Source organism: Melospiza georgiana, chromosome 3 (genome assembly GCF_028018845.1).
Source record: "Melospiza georgiana isolate bMelGeo1 chromosome 3, bMelGeo1.pri, whole genome shotgun sequence".
In the NCBI taxonomy this organism is placed as follows: Eukaryota; Metazoa; Chordata; class Aves; order Passeriformes; family Passerellidae; genus Melospiza; species Melospiza georgiana.
In genome coordinates, this window is record NC_080432.1 from 106,326,016 (window position 1) to 106,349,349 (window position 23,334).

The following is a 23,334-nucleotide window of genomic DNA, read 5'->3' on the forward strand; positions in this document are numbered from 1 at the left end:
ATACATTCCTGACAAAGTCACATTCCTGGCTGCTTCTGAGCCTGGATTTGCCGTCTGCGCCTGACTCGTGCCTGAGCCTTTGCAGTGTATTGTCACAGGAAATTCTCCAGGCTGTTCTGAACAGCAAAGTCAAGTGAGGTGCAAACCAAGATCCTGGGGTCAGACACATTGGTGCATTTTCAGAATGACTGTCCCAGGAGGGTGGAATGAATAGCCAGGATGCTTCTGGTTTTCAGACCGAGCTCAGGTGTCTGTGCAGCACTGCACAATGTAGATGTTCTTACTTTCCACAGTCAGTGAGAAGAGGGGGGCTTCCCAAAGGCAATGTGTTACATGACTTGTGAGGGTTCCTCAGGGTGAGAGAGATAGACGAGAATCTTGCTTCATGATCAGAAGGCTGGATTTATTAATATATGATGTATAATACATTATGACTATACTAAAAGGAATAGAGAGAAAAGTTCAGAAGCTGCTAAGCTAAGAATAGAATAGAATAGAATAGAATAGAATAGAATAGAATAGAATAGAATAGAATAGAATAGAATAGAATAGAATAGAATAGAATAGAATAGAATAGGAATGAATCACAAAGTTCTGTGTCCAGTAGAAAGCAAGCAAGCTCTCCTGTGAGTGGTCAACAAATCCAAACACTCACAGAAGACCAATCACAGCTGCACCTGTTGCATTCCACACCAGCTGATAACAATTGTTTACATTTTTCTTCTGGGGCCTCAGCTTCCCAGAAAGGACAAATCCTAAAAGAAAGGATTTTTATGAAAAGATGTCTGTGACAGCAATGCGCATTATCTGTCTTCACGCTTATCTCAAGATGGGTTGAATCATCCTCTCAAAGACTGTGCTTCACTCTGGGTCCTCTAGGACTTTTCCAAAGCTTAGGAAAGCTTGTCCCATTTGAAAGAAAAGGAAACGATGTGCAGAAAAATTATTCATTGCTTAGAATGAGATGGAGTAGAGCTCTTTGTAATAAGATGTTTTGGCAATTCAAAATGTGGAAAATTTTTAATTGGACAAGAACCCAGCAGGGATTTGTAGAGATCAGCATACTGGGGTGACACATTTTGACCAGTTAAACAAAGAATATGGGCATTTGTTTCCCCTTATAAAAATGGCCCAGTATTGTAGAGGCAAACTAGGCAAAATGTGATCTAGTGTTTTAGTTTCCTACTTGGCAATTTGATTTTTGTTTAGTCTGACAATCCATTCTGCCAGTCTTTAAGACTGTTCAAACCAATGGTTTATAGTCATTAATGAAACTTTTTCTAAGTTAACACTAAAACAGAGAGTGTCAGGCATTTTATACTTGCCCCTGTGCTTTCACATGTTCTTCAGTAAGTGATGAAAAATAAAAGGCCCATGTAACAACTGAGGGGTCCCAAAGAAAATCTTTGCTAAATGTTAAAAGTGTTTTTCTTACAAGGTTGCTGTAATTGAAAGAATTAGTAGCACAGAATTCTCCCTCATGACTTTCTTATTCTAAAAGATCATCACAACACCATGTGGCATTCCTTTTAATGACTGCACAAATGCCTCGCAGAGGGGAAACTTATCCTCGGAATGCAGTAAGCTTCCACAATGCCTATTTTTTATGCTGCCTTCTAATGAGAAATAAATCAAAAGCATTAAATTTTCAAAAGCATGTATTCTTATTCAAACACAATGTAAGTGCCTCATAAATACATATTTCTATTAGAATAATTCCACCTGATCTAGTGGGTGACATCCCTGCCCATGGTGAGGGGTTGGAACTACATGATTTTTAAGGTTCCTTCCAACTGAAGTCTTTCTATGATTCTATGAATTTGTACTTTGTGAATTGGTTATGGAGAGAACATATGTCCCTTGAAGCTTCATGACCACATGGCTCAGTAAGGGCAGATATGCTAGAAGGGAGATCATGTCCTCTTACATATTTAACAGTCTTTCAAAAAGACAGGAAAATATTTAAAAGGGAAGGAAAATTAATTTACATTATTTATTTAGATTTTGAAACTGCCTTTCATAATATTCCATACATTGATAATGAAATACAGAAGGATCAAGGTGAGAGGCAATTTGTTGATATGAACTGTCTAAAAAAGGTGACTGCTGAGATACAACAAATATATTCATGAGGTTTGTATGGTTGTCTATGTGTAGTAGTTCTGGGGAGGGTGATAAACAGCAAGATAGCAAAATTATATAGGTCAAGAAAACCCAGGCCAAACTAGGAGTAATATTAGGAAATAGGCAGTATGGTGAGGTGGCAATAAGAAATTCAATGCAACAATGACTCTGGATGCAGTCATAAATTACTAATCACAGCTCTCTAAGGATCACTGCATAACAGAGATGAGAATCTGAAAGTAACTATTAGTCTACAAAAGGCTGGTATGAAGAAAAAACAGATTGCAAGCCCATTATAAATCGAGCTATGCCTGCTGTGCTAGGAATACTGTCCCCAGGTTAGTCTATCTCAAAATATAGTTATTCTAAGGGTGCAGATGGGAGTAATAAGAAAGATTAGAAAGAGACTCAGAATTCTGCACTAAGAAAGTTGAGAACTGGAACTCTATGCTTTACAGAGACTTCCTAACCTACATTATCTTATCCAAGTGAAGATTTGTGACAAGGAAGATAAAAGAAATTTAATCTTACAAATAAGTGTGCTTCTCTTTTTCATGCTTCTCACACAGATTGTGGAGGAGAAATATGTTTTGTAAACAAATAAAACAATGTGATGATCTATAAATATTAAATACAGTCTCATAAGGAAACCAGAATTTTTGATAAAGAAGGTTCATTTTGCCTTCTGGTATACACTTAATCATTGTCCCTAAAGTAGTAAGCACCATGCAGAGCAGCATTAAGTATGAAATACAAGTCCCCATTAGGATTTCCTTGTGAAGTAGCTGCCTATTTGGGGGATTCCCTGAAGTGAAGAGGGTGAGGGAACCAAACTTGGACCATGCAGAACAATGATGGCAGGGAACTGACAGATAATCATGAAAGGTTGCACTCTGCCACTTTTTTATACAGAGCTGATCTTTTATATTAGAGCTAGATCTTGCATCCTCCATGAGCTTTCCAATACTGGCATACAACTATTTCCTGCCCCTGGGTCCTGTCTCTGCCAGCATTCCATACAGAGTGACTGGGTGACAAACTCTACAAGAAACTCACAGGCCTGATTTCCTTTTTAACCTCTCTCCCTAAAACCTGCTTATTTCTTCCAAACCACTTCATTTTGCCCTCACAATTGCCCATTAAAATAAACTCCTCAATGTTTATTTCACTGCACTCATTCTTGTTTGCTCTTTCCCCACTTAGCACAAAGGTCAGGATGAGGTCATTTCTGATGGTCACACTCCTCACATTGGGGGAATAAATCAAATACCAGAGATCTTGGAGAAGGCATGGGGGAGTTAGGATCCCTGCTCTGGATACCATGAGCTGGAAAGGCACCAGTTGCTGAAAGCTGCTTTTCTTGCTCTAGTATGGTATCTTGACACTTAACTCTGTAATATAGGAGGAGCAAATCGAGGCTTTAGTTCCTATTTTCTGGTATCATATAATTCTTCAATGGAAAATGAAGCTTCTCCCAAAAACAAACTCAGCTGCATTTGGGTAGAACTTTGGGATAATTCTAAACTAATACTGCTTAATCTTGTTCATTTTGCACTCAGTTTATAGTGCAAGAAAAGAAAAATTAAAAACATTTGTTTCCCCACACCAAATTTTCAAGCCTTCCCTCTCTACATGTTCCCTCTTCCTACTTCAATTATCAAATATTTAAAATGGCCTCCCCTTTTCCAGAAGAGTGATTCTCCTCCCCAGCCTGAATCCTCAGATTTCGATTACAAAATTAACTGAGAGGAAGATGCTATAAATGACATGGAAAATATAGTAAGTACATTAATGCTAGGACTGGCTACAAAACATCTTTATACTGCATCCCTTCTGTGCTTCATTTTCCACTGCTCATTCTGCTGTTAACCTTTGTCCTATGCTGCTCAGAGAGTGCCCATATTATCTGAGTAGGGCTCCAAGCTTTAATAATTTAGTTATTGGTCTGAGCTGGCACAAAATGTGGCAGAAATGATTGCAGAAATAAGACCAAAATAGATTTGATGGGTTTAATGGAGTGCTTTGTGGACAAAAGTTGGCTTAACACATAAAAGATGGATTTTACTAGCTTGACAGTGAAATGAAAGACTGTATATACAAAAGATGGAGTTAACAGGGACTGATAATGTGAAGTGTAATGCAATAGATAAAACCACAGCCACATGGGGAAGAGCCTGGGGAGGTCCAGGACTGTGTAACACTTCGGGCAGTGCTGCTGGAGGTGCTCTGCTTAGCCACAGTGAATAAACAGCCAGAAACAAGTGTGCCCACAAGCAGCCCTTTGCTGCAAACCACAAAACCACTCTGAGCATGGGACAGAACAGAACTGAGCTATCCATCCCCTGTCCTTTGATTCAGCTGCCCCATAGGCCTGGTGCAGGCATTTGTCTCTCTGTGAGCAAGAGCAGCAAGGGACGTGGGGAAAAGGGTGAGCCATGGACTTGGAAAGCTCCCAGATGGAATCAGTGAGCAGGCATTGTATGGCCCCACACAAATGTGGTGAAAGGCTCTTATCTGTCATATTTTGCTTTCTCTTATCTTTGTGAGGTTTGTTTGTTTGTTTGTTTGTTTGTTTGTTTTGGGAGGGAAAGTTCTGGCTTAGTTTCTGAAGGATGTTCCACTTTGTTTTGTGGGAACTCCTAAATACAAGGTTATTCTATAGAAGTACAGCTTGATGTCCAAGTTGCAGGTTCATCCAAAAAACCGCAAAATTTTAATTCTTCTATACTTTTTCTTGTATAAATGAACCTGCTCTGCATACAGATTACTCTGCAGAGAGACTTCCCTCTTACCTTCTTCCCTTGAGTAGGAGAAGCAAGAATAGTATTTCTAGCTTTAAGGAATTGCAGCACATTTCACTATTTCTTCTGTGACCCCCTGAGCTGCAGCTCCAGGACAAACAGTACCCAGCCTCCAGCTTCTGGGTGACTCTGCAGCTTTGGATCAGTACCAAAGAGGCTCAGGGATGCTTTTTCAGGCATGAAATCCTGCTGCATGCCACAGTGAGCTGAGAGAAGAAAGGTGTGCTTTGATGGAGGGAGTTCTTTAGATCTACTTCTTCATAAATCATGCTTTCAGCATATTTTATTCTTCATAAATAACAAAGTAAAAAGGAAACAGAATAATATAATAATCTGTCATTCAGACTGAGAATTCGGAACAAATTCCTTTGGTAAAATACCCCATCCATGCTGTGGCACACCACCCCAGCAGGCTGGATGGAAGGTGTGGCCAGTTTGAAACGCACAACTTCGAGTGACCCCTGTTTTTCTGCTTTTGAGTACTCTTGTCTTATTTTCCTCACTAAGCAACAGTTATGCAGATCTGACTAAACACCATGGAAACAATTTTGCTGAGGTTTCTCCCAGTGCTTATTGCACAACACCTATCTCTAATTGCCAGCAAGCAAAATTACTTTGAGCAATGAAAACAACAACAACAACAAAAAAACCCTAAATCAAATTTGAGACGGTAATTAAAAGAATTGGAATACTCGAGAGAAAAACTTTCTTTTTATTTTTATTATCTGTGGAAATGGAAAGCAGGGAAGAGATTCTCCTATTTATTTTAATTATGAAAATGTATTTGGAACAAGACCTTAAAGAATGCTGGTTAGAAAAAAAGCAACCAAGCAAATTTAAAAAGTAAAGACTTTTGTTAGCAGAAACCAAACCTACAAACTACAAAGCTTCCAATAGAGAAATCTGGACTAATGGAATGACAATACCAGGATGAATCAATGGTTTAATTGCTCAATTTTTATAATGAATGTAGAATTTTCATATTTACCTATTCATACTGGTAAAATATTGTCAATCAAAACCTGCAATTTCATATTGATCAAAACATGGCACAAATATGAGTAGTATGAAGGGATGGATTTTTGTCTTGTAAAGAAAGGGTGAGTAAGAGTTAATTCTGCTTCTCAGAGAGAATGCAGGTCAGCACTTAAAGAGAAGTAAGAATGGCATGTTAGAAAATAGCTCAAATCAAATTCAGTGATTCTCCTATTTTACTTCTTTTCCTTTTCACAAGAATTGGTATTAGCAGATTCCATATATGATGTTGAAATTCTTTCCTAGCAGACATGGCAAAGTACTGATATAAAAATATTCCAGTGGACTCAAGGAACCCTGGGAAGTGCTGTTTGACCTACCTGATATCCTTATATCATCTGGTGACCTGCCTAGTGGATGAGGGAAAGACTGTGGATGTTGTTTACCTGGGCTTCAGTAAAGCCTTGGACACTGGGTCCCACAGTGTTCTCCCAGAGCAGCTGGCAACCCACAGCTTGGTCAGGTGCACTCTTTGATGGGTTAAAAACTACCTGGAAGGTTGGCCCAGAGAGGTGAAAGGAGCTTCATCCAGTTGGTGGTTGGTCACTCTGGGTTCCCAAAGGCTCAGTATTGGAGCCACTCCTGTTTAATGTCACTATCAATGATCTGGATGATGGGATCGAGTGCACCCTCAGTCAGTTTGCAGATGACACCAAGCTGGGTAGGAGTGTTGATCTGTTGGAGGGCAGGAAGGCTCTGCAGAGGGATCTGGACAGGCTGGATCCATAGGCTGAGGCCAACAATATGAGATGTAGTGTAAGATTAAGTCCTTCAGGTCTCAACAATCCCCAGCAGCACTACAGGCTGAGGGCAGTACCTGAAAAGCTGCCTGGTGGAAAAGTGCAGGCACACAGTTGGAGGTAATTGGGAGTGGGGCTGTGATTGAATCTCATCCCTAATGGGCTACAGCTGTGCAGGACAGGTGAACAGTATTGAAGGTGATGAGACATGCAGTGCTGAGGTGCACTGACCAATCACCAAAGGGTGCAGAGGGCACACAGGTGCAATGCATGTCAGATGAAGGACAATAAAGTGCACTGAAGAGAAATAAAGTGCAGAACCTTGAAGCCTTCTGATGTGGTATGGTGTTGCTCTGCATGCTTCAGGCCTTCTGAAATTGTATGCTGTTACTCTGTGTGTGGTGGCTGTCTCAGCTGTGATAGAACAGGACCTGGGGGTGCTGGTTGACAGAGGCTGAACATGAGCCAGTGTGTGCCCAGCTGGCCAAGAAGGCCAATGGCATTCTGGATTGTATAAAAAATAGGGTGGCCAGCAGAACCAGGGCAGTGATTGCACTTAGGCCTCTCACTTCAAGAAAGAGATTGACACGCTGGAGTGTGTCCAGAGAAGGGCAATGGACCTGGTGGAAGGTCTGGAACAGAAATCCTTTGAGGAGTTTCTGAGGGAACTGAGGTTATTTAGCCTGGAAGAAAGGAGGCTCAGGAGAGCCCTTATCACTCTCTCCAGCTACCTCGAAAGGTGGCTGTAGCCAGGCAGGGGTCGGTCTCTTCTCTAGGCAACCAGTGACAGGACAAAAGGAAACAGCCTCAAGCTGTGCCAGGGGAGGTTCAGGCTTAACATTAGGAATAATTTCTTTCCTGAAACAGTGGCCAAGCGTTGGAATGGACTGCCCAGGGAAGTGGTGGAGTCACCATTCCTGAAGGTGTTCAAGAAGTGGCACTTGGTGCTATGGTTTAGTTCACATGGTGGTGTTTGATGATCTTGGAGGTCTTTACCAACCTAAATGATTCTATGAATACACTACCATTTATTGAACGAGAGAATAGATCAGGAAACAAAAATATGACTCTCCACACACACTACTACACCCTCCTGAAATGAGAAGAATTGCAGGACCTGTGCCTGGGACAAAATATCCTTCTTTTCCAGGCTGAGCCTTCTGGCTATTTGAGTAAGTTGCCCTGGAGGATCATACTGCCCACTTTGACTGTCCCTTGATTCCTTATGAAAAGAATCCAGAAGGCAGCAAAAGAGAATCTCTCTCTCAAGCCAAATCCATGACAAGATCCTTTTATGATTCATGTGCTGTGCTTCAGCACAGGTCACAGCTGCGAGGTCACAGGCTGAGTCCATATATCCAAAACCCAGGAATATTAATTTTACTGCACAACAAACTCAAGACCCAGTGGGTCTCATCATCAATCATTATTGATTTCTGTTTACACCAGAGCTTTAAAGAAACAACAAACAAATTATGATGTAGGATGAGTTCCCAGGCCTGACTGGAATAAAAGATTTTGTGAAAGCTGAAAGACTTCAAAGGAGGAGTTTGTGCCTCTGAGAAGCCACTTGCAAAGTAACTTCTGTAGCTGTTCCCAGCTTGGCTGGAGAAGTGTTTTTGGCAGAAAGGTAGGACATATTCAGAGAAAAAAAAGTCGAAAAATAAATATGGTAGTGACAACTGTATTTGCTCACTAACAATTTCAAGCATATTTTGATGCCAAAATTGTTGAATGCTGCCCAAACCAAGGCATTATGAGGATCAAAAATGCCCATGACAAACAATGTTCATTGTAAGTTCTCAATGTCTATGCAAGCTAGGGTATTTTTTCAGCAACTGAATATCTAAATACAGCTTTAAATACACATGTGTACAAAAGCTCGCCTGTCTACAGCTATACTGAGCCTAATCTGCCACTCTTAATGATGAGAGGTAATAGCTGAATACATGAGTGATCTTATTAAATAATTTTGCTTTCAGTACCAGTTATCCTCTTAGGATCAGCTCCAAAGATATTACAATCAAAATATCAACAAATATTTATTAAAGTAGAACGGCATGCAGAGAGTCATGTAAAGCTTTTTGAGTATTTGTAAACTGACATGCAAGGCAAATGAAAATAAACCCAATCCAAGCCCAAAGACAAAACTGGGCTTCTTATTGATACAACAAAAGCAATGACTAACAAGCCTCTATTCTGGTCTTTCATTTCTAGAGCATGTATTTCTGAAAGCTCGGCATTACTGAATTGCTCACAAAGCACTGAAGAACACTACTTGCCAAGGAACAGTTTGCTGGTGTGGGTTTAGGGTTTTTTCCTTTCTTTTCTCTTTTACTGATGAAGTAAGCCTACATCAATGACCCTGCTATCTTGTAATCCTAGATGTGTTACCAGGCAACCATTATATGCAGCAGCACCTGGCTTGCCCCTCTCTATAAATAACCCAAACCTCCCAAATCCTTTCAGTCCATGCACTAATGAAAGTGATATTTTTCTACTGCTAAATGCTTACTCAGGTATTTCCTTAAAAATTTTGGTGATAAAATGCTAGTTATCCTTTCCCAAAGGAATGTGATCAGTTAACAGGCTCTAACTGCACACAGTTATATTTTCATTCAACTATATACTTCAAATGAGACTTCTTTTGGGAACTAAAGTAAATTATGTAGAAGCCAGGAACAATGTCAACAAATGTAGCATGAGTCAAAAATCTATGAGCTCTGGATGACTATGCCAAAAGATTTATCACAAGCCAAATATACATTTTTGTCCTCAGTGCTATACAACTCTGAAACAGTAAATTAGAATCATAGAATCATAAAATGGTTTGGGATGGAAGGAACCTTAAAAATCATCTCATTTCCAAACTCCCTGCCATGTGCAGGGGACACTTTCCACTAGACCGTGTTGCTCAAAGCCCCATCCAACCTTGCCTTGAACAGATCCAGGAGGGGATACCCACAATTTCTCTGGGCAACCTGTGCCACTGCCTCACCACCCTCACAGTAAAATTTCTTTCTAATACCTAATCTAAATTTGCTCCCTTTCAATTTAAAGCCATTCCTCCTCATTCCATCACTTCATGCCCTTGTGAAAAGTCCCTTTCCAGCTTTTTTGTCATTCCCCTTTAGGTACTGGAGGGCTGCAGTGAGGTCTCCCTAGAGCCCTCCTTCCTCCAGGCATAGGAGAGGTACTCCAGCCCTCTGACCATTACTGTAGCCAAAATATGTATATGGCTTTTCTGAGGTATCACCAAACAATGCATATTTAGCATTTAGGTAATAACAACAATAATAAAAAAAGACAGACTCATGTTTTCTGTACATTTCCTTAAGGCAGATGTCATGTACTGATAAACTCCTGAATTAGCTGGGATTGATTACAAGAGTAAGCTGAAAGTGTTACTAATGATGCTAGAAGAAATAGCAATTAAATGGAAGTCAACATCCCTCATGGCAATGCAGAGACTCTTACAAACAAGGTGAACTTTGCAGCAAAATGAAAGTCTGGCAGTTAACCACACATCATCCTACATTTCTACAGATAAACTCTAAAATTTAATGCAGAGGACACAAAATCCATTCCATCTGGGCTTGGCTGAGAGACTTCAGTCAGACTGGAAAATGAGGTGTAAGAGGCTTTGGTGTACAATGTCCATCAAACCCCGACAACATGAAGCCAGTGTACAATTAGCAGCTGTTCTGATGGAGTCACAGCTAGCAATAAATCCAGAACAAGCAGAAGAACTGCCACTTATGCTGGGCAAAACATTCATAAGAGGAGAGCAGCACTACCATACATCATGTCTTTTCTACTCTGAGTTGAGCTTTTTCCATGGAGGAGTTTCTGGTTTCTGTTCCATTAGGGAACCCTTTACCACCTTGATTTAGGATTAGCAACCAGAAGTTTCTAAATTATGTATTAATATGGATTTTCACAGACTTCTGCAAGCCTGAACAAGGTGTCCTAGCACACTATAGAATGGTCTCAATGCTTGATTCTATCCCAGCCTGAAAGGATAGGTGGAATTTTACAAAGCCAAACAAGTTCAAAGCAACAAGCACCAGGTGTACCCTAGAGCAAGGAATAACAATGCAATAAGCAGAGTATAGGCTTAACAAAAATCTTCAAGAGAGTTTGCAAGGATACTTCAGAGGCAGTTAAATATGCTAGTGGAATGGCAAGAGGGACCTTAATGAGTGACAGTATACACTTGAAAGCAAATCTGCTTTATGGTAAGTTTAAACTCCAAGGTAGATTATTCAGCACAGAACAAAATTTTTGTTCTCTGAAGAAATTACACAGAAAAAAACCCAAGAGGGATCACTAAGCACTCAAAGCTGCCATTATGTTTTTATTGGTGTCTTGGTTTAGCACAGCCTGAGTTTTGGTGGGAGGGAAAGGGGGCTTCTATGAGAAGCTGCTAGGAGCTTCCACCATGTCCAGCAGAGCCAATTCCTGACGGCTCTGAAGATGGACATGCTGCTGGCCAAGGCTGGGCCAATTAGGCTGGTAACACCGCTGTGATGAGATAGTTAAGAAGAAATCAGAACAAAAGTAGTGGCACAGTTTTAATTCCAGTCAGAGAAGAGGAGGAGGTGAGAACATGTGAGGCAAACAACATGGCAACACCAAGGTCAGTGCAGAAGGAGGGGCAGGAGGTGCTCCAGGCTCCAGAGCCAAGGTTCCTCTGCAGGCCATGGTGAGACCTTGCTGAGGCAGCTGTGCCCCTGCAGCCCGTGGGGATCCATGGGGGATGCAGAGACCCACCTGCAGCCCATTTTGGGAGGACTGCTGCTTGTGAGGTCGGACCTACTCGGGAGAAGTTCCCAGAGAGCTGCCTTGCGTGGGAGGAACCCCACGGTCTCACAGGGCAAGGACTGCTCTCCCAGAGCAGCAGAAGAAGACCTTGGGTGATGAACTGACCAAACCCCCATGCCCTGTCTCCCTGGGCTATTGCAGTAAGGAGGAATGGGTTGAGGAAAAAAAGGTGTTTTTAAGGGTTTATTTTAATTCTCATTCTCCTCCTCTGACTCTGTTAGTAATAAACTCACTTTGTAGCTCTAAGATGAGCCCGTTTTCCCCTTGGAGTGTTTTCTCCCAGTCCTCATCTCAACTCGTGAACCCGTCATTAAATTTTCTGCCCATCTGTAACAGGGGAAGCTGAGTGAAAGGCTTTTGTGGGTGCCTGGCATTTGGCCAGTGTCAAACCATGACAACTGGTCAATAGTGTTTCATTTTTTTCCTCTCATTAGCACATCTGTTAGGTGGATGGGCTCCTCACTCAAGCATAAACATGAGCAAAATTGGATATTTACAGCCAGGACTATGCTTGGGGTAGGTTAACAGAATGCTCTGAGAAGGAAAGCTCAGCTGTGACTCTGGGGTATCCTGAAAGATTACAGCTGGCTAGAAGGGAAAAGTAGTTTTGACTGGAAGCACCTGGCATCTGGAAAAACACTGCATCCACTCTGTAGTACAGAAAGTGTAAATAATGAAAAATGAGAAATATCTCTTCCTGTGGAACAAAACATGCAACCGCTCTAAAAACTTATTTAGACTGAGTAATTTTTCAACACCAGGAACTATATTTCCTAATGTGTGATTTGCTGTCACTGAGCTCAGTGACAGCTTCTGCTTCTCTTTAAATGACTAAACGATCCCATGAAGGACTTTCCTGCTCTGATTTTCTATGAATCTGTGACAATATTAGAGGTGACTAGCAAGGCCAGTTCTAAGCATTTTGAAATTGGTTAGATTTTCTAGAAGCTTAACATGTCTTCAGTCAAGCTCTTTTGTGCTGAATTTTGAGATAAGAAGTCATTGAAATTAAAGAATTGTGAACACAACAGCAGGGAGATATGTTCCCAAGGGGTTTTATTCATGTTAATACCTCCCTAAAGATTTGAATTAATGTATGCCAATTGTTACTTACACAATAAGAGAGTTATTTAACTGACTAACAGGAATACATTCATCTAATTGAGACAATGGTAGAATTGTTCACAGTGACATTTTAATCTATGGTTAAAATGCAGAAAATTTTAAATGTATTTGTAGCTGAGCTGAGATAAAATTTATATGATCGATAGGCATAAAATCTAGTATGCAATTATCCCTTAAATTTCTCAATACATAATTTTGCAATCCACAGAAAAACAAAGCGTTTACAGTAGTGGCACAGATTCTGTCAGACCACACTAACAGTTGTCATACTGTGATATGAGTAGTACAGCTGAGAGAAGAGCTGGGCAATGAGCACAGTATCGTATCAGGTTGAACTAAACTTTCTTACATGTATGTTTTCAGAAAGCCCAGGAAGCACAATTTGATGTTAGTCCCACATAGCTAATGATGTTAGTCCCACCAGACTACATTCCAGCTCTACTCCAGAACAAGCAGTGCCTGCTTAGTAAAGGCACGACCCAGCCTGTTCTAGAGGCCAGCACAAAATGCAGTTGCTTGTACCATTGTGTACCATTGGATTCCCCCCTGAGAAAAGAGGAATGTAGATCATTTCTGTAATGGAAAACCTCTTGGATCCTTAATCAGGCAGTCTGATATAGTGCCTGTGAGAACAGCAATAATTTACATTTTGAAGAAACTAAATTATATAGGATGTGCATGCATGGCACACACACACACATACATAAAGCATGTTCCATGGATATGGATCCCTATTTGCTGATCTAATATCTATCTGATTATTGAGTTGAAGATCATCAGCATTGTTACAAGAGTATACATTCATAGGCTAAATCAATTCACTCTAATGGTAAAATTTTCTCTAACTGTAAATTGATAGTATTATTTTGAAAAACTCGAATACTTTATTGTATATATGACATGACAAAACTGTAATGTTTGGCTTACTGAAATCTAATACCACTTTATCTCTGTCAAAAGCATTAAAAAAATAAATGTACTTGAGAATCTACATGAGTTTTTTTTTAAAACTTTTACCTCTCTCTGACAGTATAGATCTATGGCTGGAATGTTACTTTCAGATATTGAAGGGAAGGAATAATCTGGTCTTATCATGCTTTACATTGCCTTTTTTTTTTTTTGCCTTTTTTTTCTTTTTGTCTCCCTGGGACTTTTTTCCTAATGCCAAAATTGTTTAAATGGCTTTATATTTAACCATTTAAAAAATGCCATTGCAGATGGATGACAACCGGAGTTTTTTGTTCCCCTTCTCATTTATTATCACCAGTGCTGGTCAAATAAGCCTTGGTAGCTGCATAATATGCAATTGACTTTTTTGTTCACAGTAAATGACAAAGAGAAGAAATCACTTCTCTCTCTTGTTTTTTGAATCAACTCCGAATATTGCTTGAGGAATGGCTATGTATATAGATAGAAATCTTTTCCAAAAGCATTAGCTACCATTTGACTTCTGCAAAAAATACTCTGATAAATAGATGTTAATAGTTTCCAGTCAACTTTCAATGCTTACAGCAAATAGTCTAAATTGTAAAAAGCATATAAATGGAATCCTGTAAATCACTGAGAGTGCTATGGAGGACTGCAGATATATTTTAAATAAAATCCATTATACAGTAAACCAACTGATATTCCTCACACAGAATTTCCTTTTTGTTGCTGTGATATGTCTTACAAATAAAATGTCCTGGTATTTATAACCCTATATTGTAATTTTTTGGTTTTGCTTCTTTTTGTCACTGTAAATCCAGATTTTTTAAAATGAAGATTTCTGGTGAAATACACAACTCATTATGCCCAAGGCACAGTTTAGCTATGCCCTGTTACCCTGCAAAGACAGGGCAGATACTGAGGAGATGCCATGCTGGCTCAGAAGCAAAAGCCACACAACACTGTCAATACAATGAGTGGCCATCACTAACAAGCCTAAGCAGATTTGGAGACTGAGCCTATCTCTTTCGTCAATGTTCTCCTTTGTGTTAGGTGATGTTTTGGTGTGGGCATGCACTAATAAAACTGCCTTTAGCTAAAGGACAATATAGTTCAATTAGGCAAAAGCTCCCATAAGAGACAAAAGAGTTTTGGACTTTCATCACTGAAGCCATCACCTGGCCCCAACAGACTGACAGACTGGTATTTGTTAGATGCTCTGTATTCTTCTGAAAGGACAAATGCTGAGAATGCAAAAATTTGAACTTTTGAAATACCACACAGACACTAGGTTGCATTTTTTCCTGCAGCAATCCCACTGGTTTTTCTAGTAGGGAATTTGGGTTCTTCAGATAATACTCTCAGTCTCTCTAGGGAGCCAACACTAAGCATACGTCTGCTTTCCAGAGATAGGGGAATTTCTGTCCGTAAAGCACCATATATAAATGGAAAGCCACATCCTCCTTGCTTCCATGCCCACACTCTTTGTGTGAGTGCACACAGAATGATAAAGCTGGATTTATTAATTGTAATTGTCCAACAATAGACATATGACAAACATTAATATCCAAAAACCACAATGTGTCAAGAAGAGGAGAAGAAGGAAGGGGAAAAAAAGACAACGAGGCCAAGAAGTGAGGCATAAGGAACAACCAGGTTCAGTGCTTCTAGAAGATAATAGTGAAAATCAAGAAAGAAAGACAGGATCCAATTACTTGATGAAAGAACAAAAAGCCTAGTAAATTAAAAGAGATGATGAAATAAAGAATGGCAGTGGTGTTAATCAAGCACAGTTACATGAGATGGTATGAACCCAAGTGTGTGGAAATGAACAATGAAATGGAACAAACTGAGAAGCCCCGGGAGCAATCCAGGGTAAAACATACAAAATAACAGGTTTTTATGTTGTTTTTATATCTTTTATTGCACAGATGCTGGTTACAAATGAATACAGTTGGCTTGTTCTTATCAAATCAATAAGAAGTGCTTTGCTGATCTCTTCCTGTCTAACAGACTACTTAACCTAATAACAAAATTATTAACTACTGCTACATCCTGAATTCTTTCTCCTGCCAGGGTCCAAGTTAGAACAGCTCATGTAACATGTTTAGCATTGGTGTTACAGAGTTCAAAAAACTGGAATCAGAAATGGGATAAATGTCACAATGGGATAGAAATAGTCATCCTAAGAGGGACAAAATTTCAGGAGAATGGAGATCTGGCACTAGCTGCAGCAGTGCCTATTCTGTTTCTATGTGGCCAAATCTATTCCATTTCTATTCTGAAACACTCAGATATACAGATGGGACCTGTATATTCTCCTATATATTAATAGCAACCATCAATCTTTTGCAGAGCTGTCACATCATTAAAAGCAGGGAGCATTCAACAAAGTAGTGTATCAAGAGCCCTTAGAAATGCAGATGAAGAAGTTTAGGACAAACACACAGCTAGGAAATTGCTTTTCACTTTCAGACTCAACTAAATACAGTATCTCTAAACAGGCCCAGATTGCCTAACAAACATTCTATTTCCAGCCACTATTTCTAATTCAAAACATTTCATTAACTGAAGTGTTGTCTCCACCAAGTTTGTGTTTTCCTCATTCCACTGTTCTTGTGATACTATTTATGACTGTCATTAGTCTAAAATTGAATTAAGCCTAATATTAAATCATGCTTTGAAGCAGAGAGGCCATGGCATGGGTCCTCTGGCCTCGTGTGCTCCCTCAGAGAGCAGGGCTGAAGGAGCACCCTGCAGAGCAGTGTGGAGTGTTCAACACTGCCACTGTGAGAAATGGTGAAGACAGATGTGCTTTCCTGATGTGGTGCCAAAAACAATGCATGTGAGATGATCAGCTTTCCCTGTGGTGTGTTGGAGAATTATTCCTATGCTCTAGCCTGCAGTTTCTTACTCCACCTAAGGGGGAGAGGAGGAAGAACAGACAGCCTGTAAGAAAAAGAAAAATGCTTCCATTTTTGCATTTGTATTCTTACAAAACTGGGGAAGGATATCTTGGATTAGGGAAGGGATGGAAATAAGAACATGAAAGATGCCCTCCTTGGACAGACCAGTGGTCTGTCTACTGCTGTTTCTCTTTCTATTTCTCAAACAGCATACTTGTCCCCAGGAGCTGTCCCCAGGAGCTGTGCCCTGTTCCCTGTCCCCAGGAGCTGGGGAGGACACTCAGCCCCCCGCACCTCACCCTTCAGCTGCAGGCAGCAGACATCTGTGTCTTCCTGCATTTGCAGCATTACACAGCGGGGCAAACACAGATAAGGCAATGAAACAATGTGGCCACGTTCCAGTGGTTTTCCTAGAGTGGCTGAGAGCTTCAAGTAAAGAAGCAAACACGTTTCTCCAGACACAGCCTGGACAGCCCTGTGCTGTGCATGCTGCCCAAGCTCTGCTCTGCTGCCAGGTCACATCTGTGCTTCTCACGCAGGCCACCACTCAACCTGTGCTGCTAACTAGCTCCCCTGGCTGAGCTGGAGAGGCTTGAGGGATGCCAGTTTGGTTTAGGCTGGGAAAGGCCACAAATATCTCCTGCAAGAGCTGACTACATCTAACAGGATTCACTGCTGACGAGCTAGTGGTACCTCTGCAGTACTTCGAGTTTGCTTTATGCTGATACTGAAAGCTCTCTCACAACCCACTCAGCTTCCCCTTTCCCGGAGGTTATAAATCTCAGGCTGTGAAAACCTGGGAGTTTTCTTCATGGCAATCACTCCTCTTCTGTTGATTTTGGATACATTTGGCACACATTGTCCGGGTGTTTTCAGTGCCTTGAAAAGCAATATGGTGTCTTTGACCTCTTGATACAGCCAAAGTGGTGTAAAGGAGCAAGGCTGCAGAAGGTGACTTTGGCTGCTGTTGGTTATAGACACCTTTATGCCATGCCCTTGTAAAGCTGACTCCAACACGTTGACTCGTTAGATTGAAATAGGAACTTTGCCTTCCCAAAGGACAAGCACAGACACTGGGATTAGTATAGGATTTACTGTCCTTGTCTTTCATCTGAAAAAAGTAACAAAACTTCCTTTTTTGGACAACTGCTTTTTAACATGTCTGTTTTTCTCTATGTCATAACTAATGTACACCCCTTAAGGCTTACAACAATAGCTGTGTGTACAGCTACCTCTGTTCGTTAAGAGACTGACCTGTGTTCTATTAATATTTATAGATTTAAATTTTTAATACATAACAATTCTGCATTATTGAATAGGTGACTTCCTGCATTTTAATGGTTATGGAGTAGGAGTGGGCTCTTTGTAGTTAACATTGCAATAAATTTTTCATGATTAAATAAAAAGTTCTTACCTCTAACTTCCTCAACAAAATCCTCTTGAACAACAAGTTGGTGCAATAGTGAAGGATTCTCTTAAGAGTTTGATGATATTTGTTGCAAATTTTCTTAGGCAGTTTAAATTTATGGTACATAAGGATTATCTATATCTGGAAGTATTTAATAAGTTTCTTTTTAAAGCTGCTGAATTATTCAAACATCAGTTTGGGGTTATTTACTCAGTTTTGGAGACAACTGAATTCTCAGTTTTAAAACTGACCCTCATGTTTTAGTAGATGCAAACTGACAGGAGATTAACAATGTTAACTTGAGTAGGCATCTTGGACCAGGACGGGGATGTAGATTCAGTCTTCCATTCATTAACCTTGAAAAGGCTTTAATAGATGCATTGTAAAGTGCTTCTATTTTGAAAAACCATGTGGGATTTTAAGACTGTTGTGAATGAGTATTTTAGGTTGCTCAAAGAATCCCCAGAAAAGGTATCAGTAAAAGCAGGTTTAATATTAAAGGGAAAGTATTACAAAATTCATTGGCAAAGTTCACTCTATTACTTATACATGGTTAAAGTACATAGAGAAAAATCAGACTAAAATGGTCAGATTGAAATCAATCAATCTGAACAAAAAAACAACCTAAAATGATATATGTGGAGTCTGGGGATAGAAAAAGGGGTAAGGATGGGAAAGAGTAAGGATAAAAAGGAATAAGGGAGGCTTTCCTGTTGTATCATAAGGTTCAGAGTGGACTCCCTTGCCAAACTGAGCCCAGGACTTGACCAGCAGTTTAGGCTTAGAGGTTTTAACAGCACCTAAACTTGACAGCACTTAATTGACAGACTAATTTAAACCATTTAACAAAAGATTCTTATAGAATTTACTAGCACAGCAATAACTCACAGGCATAACTTATGAATGTAATGTATTTGAGAATCCAAGAGACAGACATTCATAGTCCACTCGCTATCGCACATTCATATTCACACTGACTTAAAAGAGTATGTGTTCTATTATCTGCTTTCTTTTGCATCTGTTTTTTTATTTGTAACTTTTCAATAGAAATAAGTCCAGTTCAGCTTATATAATTGTTGAAATAAAATTATGCCTGTGAGCCAAAGATTCAGCTGATGGATTTGCCACAATAATTCCTTATTTGCAATGTATCACAGCTTTATTTATCCTCAATGAATGTAAAGAAAGATAAAATTCTTGCAATCTGTGCAGAGGAGGTAGTGGTGCTTTGGCAGTTTCTCATACTTGCTGAAGAAATTTAAGCACATGTAAGCCTTATGAGCTATATTTCAATATTCAGGATGATCCAGAAGGGTTAATAATTCATTGCCGTAAATTCTGAACTTGGATCATAACAACATCACATAAGATGCATCACAGAAGATTTCTGCAGTTTTACAGAAGATTTCTCCAAAAAAGAAGAAATGTTTAATGAGGAATTTGGAGACAAGGTAACTCAAACAATATTATTATCTATCCTGTGGTGTATCTGCATCCTGGTGACAATCAGATCTATACTGTGTGCAGATGTACTTGCACACAGTATAGATAATAAACATTTCATGGCATTTGATGAAAAGGATTGTACTATTTTAGATTCCTTTCTGATGATGTTCTCATGTTGATTTCACTGAAAATATTGTTCAGGAGACAATTAAGAAATTAAATGTATTCCTAAAGCAAAACAACAATACCACCATGCCAGATATGCTATACTTAAAGCAACTATAATATCTTTATTAATATAATATTAATTATTAATTTAATATTCAGGTTGTAATGTTTAAGTTCTGATCTCCCAGCCTTGAAATCCATCCCATCCTGTGAACCTCAATTTAATTTCATTTTTTATCACCTTTTGCAAACATTTTGTTTTCCCTTGGAACATTAGTCAATTTAATAACCTGATCAAAGATCAGAATTTCCTGTATATATGGACTATAATAAATTTATGCCATTTTCCTGAAATTTGTATCAAACCAGAGTAACCCTTCAAGAGAGGTCTGGCTATATTTCATATCTGAACACTATATAAAATAGTAAGACACCCGTTCTCATTGCACAGTGACATAAAAACTAGGCAATAACATTTCCTTGCATCCTCAAAAATGCAAGCTAGCAAGCTCTCCTGGGATATGATTAACAGCTTTTCAGCTGGGGGTACTTAACAATGAAAATATGTCTTTAACTATTAACCTTTGATGACATCAATAATTCCCACGTTTAGGACACAAGTGGGTCTGGCATTGGACGCGGAGGAGGAACATGCACTGACAAACACTGCAAACAGCCATACCTAAACAGAGTCCTTAGGGTGGCTTTAGCTTCCATGCCAACAGCTAAGCAAAAGCCATGCTTTCAGCAGCACTCAGGAGCTTGTGGCTTTCACAGTCATGTTATGAGGAGATTTGCAGAAACATTCAGGCACCAGCTCTTCTGAAAAATCTACTAATTGCTTTAGGTGCTGGAGACAGCTTTGGTCTTCTGATGAGCTGCCCCCCTTACAGCCATTCCTCAGCCCCAGGGAACAGTGGCTCAGAGGCTCTGCCTCACTCTGCCATTTCTCTGCCATTATGTTCTCTCACCCCTTCCCTCTCAAGCCTTTGGTGCCTGTGTTTTACTCCTGTCTCAGCTCGTTCCTGTTCCAGCAGTAAGTGTGGACTTTTTTTATTTTGTGCTTGACCAACAGAGAGGTATTCCCTTCCTGCTGAAGCCCTCTGGGCATGACTCCAGCACAAGGAATGTCTGTTTGCAAATTACCCAAGTGCTGGGAGACAATGATAGATGACCTCTCACAGTATTGGGTGAGATATTGATTAAAGTCATTGATCCCATTTTTGAGTGACTGTTTCACCCAGGTAGACAAGTGAAATGAAAAATCTGTCAGTGTCTGCAAAAGCCTTTTTTAGAGACATCAGAAGCTTTTTTGTTTGGTTTTTTTTTTTTTTTTTTTTTTTGGTTGACCTTTTGGGCTCAACAGGGTTAAAAGAATTCATAATATTGTTCATATGTGTGTGGGTTTTTTGTTTGGGTTGGGTTAGTTGGGTTTAGTTGGGTTTTTAAGAGCCTTCTTCTATGCAAATAAGTTGTTTATTTGCTTGATTGGGTTTTAGATAGACAAGAGACAACTGCATATCACTCAGCCCTTTACTCAGGAGCCGCCCTCAGTGACAGGGCCACTGCTCCCCCAGGTAGGAAATCCTTTGCAGATGAGACAACAGGACCTGTGAGCATGTTTTCTAAGGCTAGGTCTACACATTCCATACACAGTTTTCTGTTTTGGAAGAAGCTGTTCTAGTTTTTTTAATGTATGACCACCTAAAGGAATCAGTTATTACTTCTTTGTGTTATTTTACTGGCACAACATTAGCGGCTTGTCTTCTTGACATTAGCAGACAATTAAGACTGGATCCCAAAAGTAAGTGATAAAAACATATCACCTCGTAAGTCAGCTGTTAATACTTTCAGACTTACCACAGTAACATGTGCTACTACCTGAAAATAAATGTTCCATTAAAATGTTTTCATTTGTTTCTGAGCTGCTCTGCACACGTGTTCTGATAGTATTACAGCTGGTTAGGTGAAGTTATATAATGTTATATAATGCCAATCTGTTTCTGAGGGAGCACACAGGCAAATTTCCACCAATGACAAACAAATAGTTATCATCAGAAATTTGCCTATAAATAATGGATTTAGCATTCATGCATGCAAAAGTGGGGTAATGAAGATGCTGGCCTTGGCAGCTGCATTCGTAATGAAATAGAAAAAGAACTCTGTATTTCATTCCAGGATCTGCAAAAGGCGAACACATCTCTGGTATCACCTGGGAGGGAGCTATGCATCAGAACAGGTTGCTGGGAGGGTGCAGCAAAGAGTTTAAATAGATATTTTCAGGCAGAGAACACAACATTTAATGAGTTGGCTGAGAAAGTATCACTTCTGCAAAAAATGTGAATGTTGAGAAAATCTTTTCACACTGAAACCAAACAAACCAATCAATGTTGACTCTGTACAAAGATTTTCCTACATGAGAATTGCTCAGTTGCCCAATAGCTCCATCTGCCAAAGGATAATTTGACTTTCCCTCTTATTCAGAGTGCTTTGTGACACTTGATATACTGCTTATGAGACATGCTGTGCAGCAATTCCCCATTAACAAATCAAAAGAGATGACATTTCACTTTTTCGAGTCTGAAAAACTTCAACACATTTAGTATGGTATAAGAAAACTTTCTTTGTTAAGATCAGCCCTCAGACACCACTCCCAGGTAATGCTGTGCCTCATTGCTCTCCTTGCCAATAACTCAGGCTGCAAATCATTGCTTGGGTTATCTGAGGCAAACCAGTCCCATCTTTGTGTCCAGTCAGCATTCCCCTTCTAGCCTCATCCCCAGGCTTCTGAATATTCTTGATTAGTTGACAACAATTGAAAAAGGAAAACATTCGAAGGACTGAAGCATTTGTCACATGTGTCCTACTTTCTTTATAATACTCCATCTTTAGAACAAAACTGAGCACATCCCCCCACTGCAGACCCACAGTTTGAACATGCACATCTGGAAGTTAGCCATGAACAAGCACAGTCAGATCCAATAGAAATGTTAGATTCTATATTGTCTCCTCTCCCCTGCTATTATCCCCAAACGCCTGACAAAACAGAAGTGTGCAGCAAGTTAATAAAGTTTCTCTGGTTTAGTAAATGAAGAGTCAGAGTTTACTTGTTAACTAGTTAACAAAATGCTAAACAGGAAATTGGGACTCCTGTGTCCCTGAAATCCCTGATTTTTAGCCTTGTTGATAAAAAGAGAGAAGTGTGGCACAAAGAGTAGTTTGAGCTGAGCCTCCCCAGCTAGGACACGGGGTTCTCATCTCAGAGCTCTGGCTCCAGAGCAAAGCCCAGGCTCCCCCAATCTGTCACCTGCAATGATTAAGCATTCATGCCAGCCCATGCAGCCTGGAAAGGTCATGAACACCAAGCATGCTGTCAACCCATCCTCCTTGGGAGCAACTGCAGAATTCCACTCACCTCTGCTGAAGAAGAAGGAAAGAGATTCCCTGCGTAGGCATCTCCATGGTCAACAAACACATCTGGTCACCTCTCACATCACTGTCAGGAAAATATGCTGGCACCAAATGAAAGCAAAAGCCTTTCCTGATCAGACCAATAAAGTCTGACAATTGTCTTGTGGTGGATGCCAGAGAGATTCTGAATATTTTGGCAGAAACAGCGGCTTTTTCTAGGTGGGAATCTGCCTACATAGTATTTATGCAAACATTTCCTCACTTGGTCTGTAACCACCCCTTCACAGCAAAGCAGTGCAGCGTTTTCGCCAATTCTTTAGATAGTTGTGAGTTTAAAATACTACCACTGCCTAAAATAAAAGGAATTTCAATCACAGTGCTCCCTCAAATGAAAGAGGTGGATGCCAGTTTGACAATTT

The 23,334-nt window shown here is 40.0% G+C and overlaps 1 protein-coding gene across 1 annotated transcript in view; it reads right to left on the reverse strand.

Annotated features, from left to right (window-relative positions):
- MEI4 (meiotic double-stranded break formation protein 4) overlaps positions 1-23,076 on the reverse strand; it is a 130,987-nt gene extending 107,911 nt beyond the window's left edge. Inside the window, exon 1 of the mRNA XM_058020869.1 lies at positions 22,920-23,076. The gene's annotated coding sequence lies outside the window, so the exon portion shown is untranslated. The remainder of the gene's footprint in view (positions 1-22,919) is intronic.
- Positions 23,077-23,334: the final 258 nt, after the last annotated feature.